Raw genomic sequence first — 8875 nt, forward strand, 5'->3', positions numbered from 1 at the left:
TAACTCAAAATGATCTTGTATTGTGCCTATTGGTTTGAGAAAATTCTGCTGACATCACATATTTATCATTCTGCAATGAGGCTAAAATGCAACTGAAAGTGTGGTACTTTGTAGGAAGACAGAAGCCCAAACTGTTTCTGAGTTTTGATTAAATACAGCAACTATATAGATCCCAGATCAAACCCTCATTCCCCTTACTTACCTAGAAATGATTTGCCCACACCTTTCTACTTCTCATGCATGTTCTCAGCTATAACCTTTGTATTCTCCAGTAGTAACTCTTTAAGAATCCACCTACAGGGGAGGCTCTACAGAGACCCATGCTGCCCTCCATCTATATGGCAACCTCCAAGGCAAGTGTCCAGCTCTTTTTCAGGAAGGAAAAGGAAAATATATATATATATATATTCTGCCTTTTTAAAGCCAATGCAAAGTTGTTTTTGAAGGAAGCCTTTTTAGGAAGGACATTATAAGAACCATTGCTCATCTTTATTCTGGCATCAGAGAGATCCTTTGAGATCAAAAGCTTCCTCCCAGGTCAATCTGGAAAAGCTGACTCTGGGACAGTTCCACAGCATAGCAAGTCTGAAGAGAAAAGAGAATATTAGCTAACAACATAGCATGTGGGAAGAAGCCCTGGGTTTGATCCCCTGCACCATATAAACCAGGTAACCTGTAATCCCAGCACTTAGAAGGTATTAGGCAAGAGGTTCAGAAGTTCTGAGTCATCCTCAGCTACATAAGGGAGTTCTATGCCAGCTTGGGACACAGGAGACCTTATCTCAAAAATAAACAACTGTGATTTTTGTCTGATTTGAGCTTGCATGGGACTTGGTATGCTGTCACTATTGCTGTGAATTCATATGAATAACTGACCAGCTGTCTGGAAGACTCTCTTTCCTTGTGGTCATCCACCCCCTCTGGCTCTTACAGTCTTTTTGTCCCCTCTTCCACAGTGATCCCTGAGCCTTGGGGGGCAGAGGTTTAAAATAGGTGTCCTATTCAGGGATAAGCACTCTGCAGCCTCTTGTTCTCTGCACACTGGCCAACTGTGGGTTTCTATGTTAATTACCATCTGCTGCATAAGGAAATTTCTTTGGTGTGAGTTGAGAGATGCATTCATCCTATGTGTAGAGGTTGCCTTGAAGATGTGCCACTTAGGGTTAAGCATCTCAAAGACATTCCCACATAGACATGGGGAAACTGGTAAGAAATCCCAACCCAGCCTAAGGAGAATTTGGCAATTGATGGGTGCTGGGAGAGGGAGCGACAGTATCTTACAGTGATGGGCCTCTTGGTGGGCCCAGTAGATAGACCCACATGTTTGGGAAATCTATAGGCTATATTATATATATGGGGGTACACTGAATTGGGAAGGGAAGGCCTTGGGGGGGAGGTACAGATAGGAGATGGTATCTAAATACCAGCTAACTATATTATATGAAAATTACATTCGATAAAAATTAAATTTAAAAATAATAAAAATAACTGTGGGCTTTTTAATTAAAAAGAAAAAGGGAAGAAGGAAAGATAGGAAGGAGAGATAAATGTTTCAGGTGATAAAATGGTGATCACTGTATTAGAATATTAAAAAAAATCAGTGGTTTTACTTGGTGAATACCCCATCAAGTTGTGCTAATACGTTTTAGATAGAAAGTTCTATCCTAGCTCCAATTTTATAGGGTAATTAAAAGCATAGTAAAAAGTTGATTTTATTAAAATAAAATGGAAGGTGGCTGAGGGAAGCAAGACAGTGTCTATATCGTTGAAATCACATTAATATTGTGGGAATTGGAAATATAAATTAAGATGTAGCTTTTGCCTTTAATTATTGTTTTATTGAGACATGTGAAAAGTCATTATGACAGGGAAGGTAAAGAAGACGATGAGAAAAGGAAACAGATTTGTAGCCAAGCATTTTGCCTGTCACAGAAAGGCAACTGGAATATAGTAGCAAGAAATTAGCCATTTTCTTTGCCTGGGTTTTTAAGGGTAGGAAGACTTTAACTGCATCCCAAATCTGCTTCAAGACTATTGGCAAGTCTTGCTATATGAATATGCCTCATAGTGACAATATCATAGGAGAAATTTGGCTTTTCCATACTACCTATTTCTACTATTGAAGTCTGCCAACAGTAGCCAGGCACAAGTGATATTGTGCAAATATCATGGCAAATAAACTAACAGACTATTTGCATGAGTATACTGTATGTTCATTCAGATTTTCTAAGTAGTCTAATGGGTCAACAGACAATGCTTATTGAAATTGAGGTGAAACTTTGCATAGATAAATTTAGTTCTGTAACAGTTAAAAAGATAGTGTAGAGATGATAGGGCGATTTGTATATATGTGAGATGCTTATTACGAAGTGTATTAAAATTTTATATCCTATAGGAAACAGCAATTCTACTTAAATTCAATTACTGTTCCTCTCTAAGTCAAAGGAAATGAATACTTATTGAGAGAGAAACTAAAGCATTACAATATAATTCATTCTCCTTTTGTTTTCTCTCTTTGGGGTAGAAGAAAGGCTAATAATTCAGACTTTTAAGTGCATCAAACCACAACTTCTGTAGTGTCACTTTTAATTATAGTAGTGACATAATTAGGCCTTTTCTTTGTAATGAAATGTAGTATTTTAAAGTATAACACTGGTTTCTCTTTGCTCACCAAAGAAACTGATGAAAATATGATATTTATTCATCCATCCGAATGTAAAGAATGACCCTGTTGGAATTAGGGGATACAATCCATACCTGTCCATGGACTTGAAAAACACACATTTCTACTCTCTATACCACTATAAATTTTTTTCAAATAAAAAGAACAACCAGATATGGATTTTTTAAAATAATAAAATTGGATAACTCAATTGACTAAAATGTGTTCCCTCCATGCAGAGGTACACATTATAACGTCATCATTTATATTTCTCAACATAAATCAAATTTCATAATAAAATTGTTTTTGATGAATCACCACTTCTAACTTCAAAGCATTCTGACAGGGAAGGCAAATTTGCTGATCTCTCTGTATGATAAGAAATCACTGAAAATATATTAAGACTTTTAGTCTAAGAAGATTTTTTTTTAAGTTGTTTTAAAAGGAAAATATTCCAAGGGAAGCCATTTTCAAATTTGGGGGAAGAACTGAAGAATAAAATAGATTTTATCTTCAACATTTTTATGGGGCCACCTGCTCTTTGACAGTAAGGTCAGAAAAAAAGTCATCACTGAATATTCTGGAAACAATTTACTTAGAAAAAAAAGAATGAAAACTTAATTTTACCTTTAGATGTGTTTGATCTAATTACAGGGTTAAAACATCCAAACATCTACCCAGATGTCTTGGTCTGTTTTTATTGCTTTTCTTTACTGAGATAACACTTAGGACTGCATTGGAATTCCGTCTTACTGCTGGTGTCCAGTAGTAAATCCTACACATTATTAGAATATCTGCCTGTTATCAGCCCAGTCAGGGAATGAATTATTGACTATAACTCATTGCTAGCAAGACTACACATGACACTCCAGTCAAGTTTTGATAATTTCTAGAAGACATGATAATTTATGGAAGGGGGTTTTGATTGATCTCCCTCCACCTATTTTGTGCCTATCAGTAAATAGGACACATATTGATGGCCTACTTGAAGTACATTAACAATACAGGGCAATTCACAACTTAAGCATTTCTTTTTTATTTTTAATTTCCAGAGAGATTCTATTAGCACGGTAACTTGGTTTCTATTCATTTTCTTCTGTGTGCTTTACACAAGGGGAACAGGGAATCACAGATCTCCACCACTGAATGTATAAGATCACTGCTCTAATAATTATTTAGATATATTCCTCACCTACAGTTATTCCAGTATCTGCCTTTTGGAAAGTCCTGATGCCATTGAAATAGACTAAGGTGTACCAGAACAAATACTGAAAGATTTTGGTCTCTTCCAGTATCAGGATAATCAGGATACAGCCGATAGATTACAAGAGAATTTTGTGAATCGATGGATGTTAAATAAGTTAGTTATTCTTTGAAAATCTTTATATTGATATAAAACTTACAGATACTGTTTAACGCGATATAACTACCCCTTTAAAGTTTGTCAGAATATTAAATAGCATTCGCCAATAACCCCACAATTCTGCTTTAGTTTTGTTTGTTTGCCGCGTCTCATTTTTGCTGCATTCTACAAATTTGATTATTTCTCAAAGTAAATTCTACTAGACAAATGTTTCCTTTATTCCTTTACTGAGTTTTCATCATTGTGATTTCATTATTGTCTGATTTACTACAACAATTGCTTCCTAGAAAAATAACAGTATTTCCAACGCTTAATATATACTATGGAATAAGCCAGACAATCTAAATAATAATTTCAATTTAATGGTTGTTTTCCTAGATGACATTTAAAGCATGTCTAGATTTCTGGAAATTTCAACTTATATCCAAATAATATTTTGTAATCTGAAACAAAAATTATGGTGTGTCATTTGCCAGAACAATGAAGATCGGAGGCGGGTTACTTGACTGAATACTTGGCTTAAGGAAAATAATGCCTTCTCATTTTATCTTAATTTAGTAGCTTCTAGCTGTCATCTAAACAATCTTAAAATTAAAAGATAATGTTAATGGAAGAGACTGTGTCATGGGATAATGGTTTCCTGCTGCTAGATTAATGCCATGGCAATAATACTGGGGCATTTATTGAAAATAAAAGGAAAGACAAAGTCAGGAGATTTATTTTTACAGCAGGTGTCATGGATCCTATGACACCCTTGTGTTACATTTACTGTGCTTCAGTCTTAGCAATGGAGAGCGATCCCTTTTCCCTGATGGGAGAAGGATGGCATTGGCTCTGCTCCATGACAAAAGAACATTCTTTGCACAAGAAATTTGTTGTGTGAGTTCTCCAATTAGAAGGAAGCTTCTTTTTTCCCCTTAATTTGTGTGTGTGTGTGTGTGTACCACATGTGTGCAAGTGCCCACAGAGGCCAGAAGAGGGTGTGGGAGCCCCTGGAGCTGGCATTACAGGCAGTTGTGAACTGCCCAAGGTGGGCACTGGGAACCGAATTCTAGTCTTCTGGAAGAGCAGCAAGTGTTCCTAAGTGCTGAGCCATATCTCCAACCCTGGAGAGGCAGCTTTTAAAAGTTGTACCACTTACAAACCCCCAACAGCACAAACTGCCCTTAACAGGAAAAAAATAATAATAATAAGCAACCACAAAGATCAGTATCCACTTAATACTAGAATCAACTTATTCTATGAACAGTAATAAACCGCCCCACATTGGCATCTATAAACTGCTTTCCAGGAAACCCAGGAAAGACCTAGAGAAAAACTTTGTCAGTGGAGCTTAGCTACCTACTGTAGCCAGCTGCCCCGGATCTTGGTCTAACAGCATCCAGATAAAAGTTCTAAGGACCAAATAACAGACTTCTTCAAGAGGCATCCTCATAGGACTGGTACGGAAGTCAGAATTCCCAGCAGGCCCCAAAATTGCCACATCCAAATAATCCCTTCTGGACTGTAGGTCACCCAGACTTAAAAACTCTTTCAAAGAGGGTGTAGAGGTCAGAGATGAAAGAACTTGGAGAGATTCAAAACTGCAGAAGATGTTGAAAAGAAACTGCCATAAATGAGGGGCTCTACAGCAAGGGCCTGAGGAGAGCCTTTACTAGCTTAGGGGGCCCCAGCAGCAGCTAGCAAGGAAATGGGAACCTTAGTCCTACCAACAACCAGTGGCCTTGAGCCTTAGATGAGGTGGGAGACCCAGCTGCCATCATGACTTCAGCCTGATGAGACCAGAGCAGAGAACCCGGCTATGCCGTTCTCAAGCTTCTGACCTGCAGCAGCCTTGAGATGACAGGTAGATATTGTTTTAAGCTACCATTTATTTGACTTGTCATCTCTAATGCAAATGCTGTGAAGAAAAGCCAAAGCAGATACTTAGTTTCAACTTTCCCTCTGGTGGGATTTTATTTGCTCCTCATGGTCCTAACTGCTTCCCTAGCAGAGCCTGAAGCAAAAAGCCTGATAGCCGCACTGCAGTCAAGGTGTGTATCAGTTAGGATTGGGGCTTATAACAGGTAATAGTGACAAGGAGCTCAGGCACAAGGGAACCTATGAAAAGATGGTGATTCTTAGAATTAACATAAGGCCTGAGAACCAGGCTGGAAAGAGTAGAAGAACTCCGAAGAATCAAGACGTAAGAATCTCAGTAGTCGTCTCTTGGCTGGAATGGCTGGTTTGTACAGCATTGCCTGGACAAATGACTGTTCCCAGGCTGCCGTGGGCTGTCCATTCTAGAGAGAGAGAATCTGAAGAGAGCTCCCCTTGGGCATTCTTTCACAAGTACCTGCTTTCTAAAGGAGAGGAAGGATCCAAGCTCTTGGGCTGTCCTAAGGAAAGCAAGCCCTGGAGGTGTCCTCCCACCAAGACCATGCAAGTGAGCAAGAGGTAATAATACTCTGGAAAGAAATAGGCTCCAGATAATTCCTTTAACTGGCAAATTACCAAATTGCATGTAGTCAGAGGTGAAATGCTAGAATCATGGACATCAATCATATCCAAAGCGTGGCATTAAAAAGAGGAGTGTCAGGCCCCAGGAGCCCTCTTGATGAGTCTGAGGAACTGACCACCACAGCATGGGGAGGGTCAGCTGAGCTAGCTCTGGACCTGAGGAACCCACTGACCCTCTACATTCCCCATACTTGACCTGTGTGGAGTCAGAACAAAGCAGCTGTCTACCTTGTTTGGTCCCAATGATCACGAATTGCTCACCTCTAACCCTATCATAAGCATTTGTTTCTCCTCCGTGATAAGTATTCCTGCCTATAGAGTTTTGCATATGTCAGAGCTGTTATGAGCAAATGTGTAGGAGGAGGACAGTGGGGAAACCAGCCTGGCAGATGCAGTCATCTAAAGACCTAAATAAAGCCATAACTCTTTTTCCTCTTATCTTCTGCCCTGCTTTCTCTGGATCTGAAATTTGGGCCTGGTGGCTACAGCTTCATCATAAGATGACCTTGAGGATAGTCATGGGCTAGGATGAAGTCTTAGAATATGGAACAGATAGGAAAGATAGGTCTCTGGTGACTCTACCAAGATAACAAAACAACACTGGAATAGTTATTTTCAAACTGATGTGGGAGAGAAATAAACTTACCTTGTTTGAATCTCTATCAGTTTTTTATAGAGTTTAAAAAACAATTCTAAATGGCCCAGGAGGCAAAAGCAGAGCCGGAGAGGAAGAAGGAGATCACTGCAGTATTCTGCATGAGACATGACATCAACATGGACCAAGACAAACTATAGAAGTGGTAAGAGGTATGAAGCTGCACATACTCCAAAGGCAATGTTCAGAGCAGATGTTTGTGGAGGGTTAAAGGGGAAAGAACAAAATGGAGGACGTTCTCTAGTCTCTAGGCATGAGCAAGCAAATGGTTGTTGGCCTTTTCTGAAATAAGGAAGACAAAGAAAAAGGGATTATAGACAGGAATAAGCCAAGGTTCTATTTGGACCTAAACATAAGGCTGAGATTACTTAGACCATCCACAGTGTCAAGTTGAAAAGTCAATTAGTTATGAAAGTCTAGATGTGGAGCGGTCCCAGCCATAGAAATGAATCTGAAAATCATCAGTACATAGAAAGTATTTCAATCATGAATGAGACTGTATAGAGTGAGTTATGTAGAAAAAGGGTCAGTGATTGAGTCTTTGGGTACCCCAACTTAGAGATCACAAAGAGGAGAAACATCCAGTAGAGTGTCTGGGAAAGAGAAGGCAACAGAAGGGAAACCAGAACACACAAGGAAAATACAGTAAAGGCATCGATGAAATCTACAAATGCTGCTAAGAAGTAAAATGATTGAAAATGAATTATGGATTTGGCAAGACTGTTTATTGGGAAGGGGAGTGCTCATTAGACTATCTGTCCCTTCAGGTTTCACTAACTAAAGCAAGGGCAAATGCTTACCCTTTAAACAATCATCCTGAGTCCCTGGGCCTAGCAAGAGAACCCCTTTCTCTGGAATTAATAGACCTATGCCTTGAAAAAACCTCAAGAATAGGTTAGAGAAGTGGGGTCAGGGAAATGGCTGGTAGTTAGGTAATAAACAGTATCTACCAAGATGCTTTTTACTGCCACATAAAAATTCCAAACGTCATCCCAGCTAGAGCTGGTCTTGCTTTGCGCACGTGTGGTGAGGGGTCTAGTGCTGTCTTTGCTGTTGCAGTTGATCCTGTGATGAACCAAGCGTCTGGCATTTGTATGCTATTAATTACGAAATAATCACTCCCATCTTCCAGAAGTTCCACACACCAAAGACTTCTAAAACTAAATAAAGATGCTGCCAAGTGAAAAAAGGAATCAACTACATGGCTATTTTCCCTCCAGAACACGAGAGCCACCTGCTTGTCAACCTCAGAAGAGCAAACACAGTTTGATCACATGCACAAAAGCGCAAATGATACTATCAAACAAGTTTTAGGGGAAAATGATGCTAGACATAAAAAAATAAAAGAACCTAAAGGAATGAATTCGCCACGTGGTCCTTGAAATTCCGAGTCTCTGTGTGCTTCCCCATTCTCTGGTAAAACCCCTTTCATTCGCCTTCATAACTTCTTTAAAATTAAACACTCCATTGTCATTTCTCTCCAAACTCAGGCCAGTTATGGGAACGAGTCTCTCTCACTTCCTCTAACTCTGCTGCCATATATGGACATTGTGCTTATAAAATGAGTGGGCGGCACTGGAAAGCTGGGAGTGCTGCCTTATTCACAGAAGTTGGGATCCTTTGGGACTAGGCCTGGCCTCAACCTCACAATACAACAAACTAAACATGTCACAGCTCTACCTCAGGATGCCACTTT

Source organism: Nannospalax galili, unplaced genomic scaffold (genome assembly GCF_000622305.1).
Source record: "Nannospalax galili isolate Female #2095 unplaced genomic scaffold, S.galili_v1.0 scaffold153, whole genome shotgun sequence".
Taxonomy (NCBI): Eukaryota; Metazoa; Chordata; class Mammalia; order Rodentia; family Spalacidae; genus Nannospalax; species Nannospalax galili.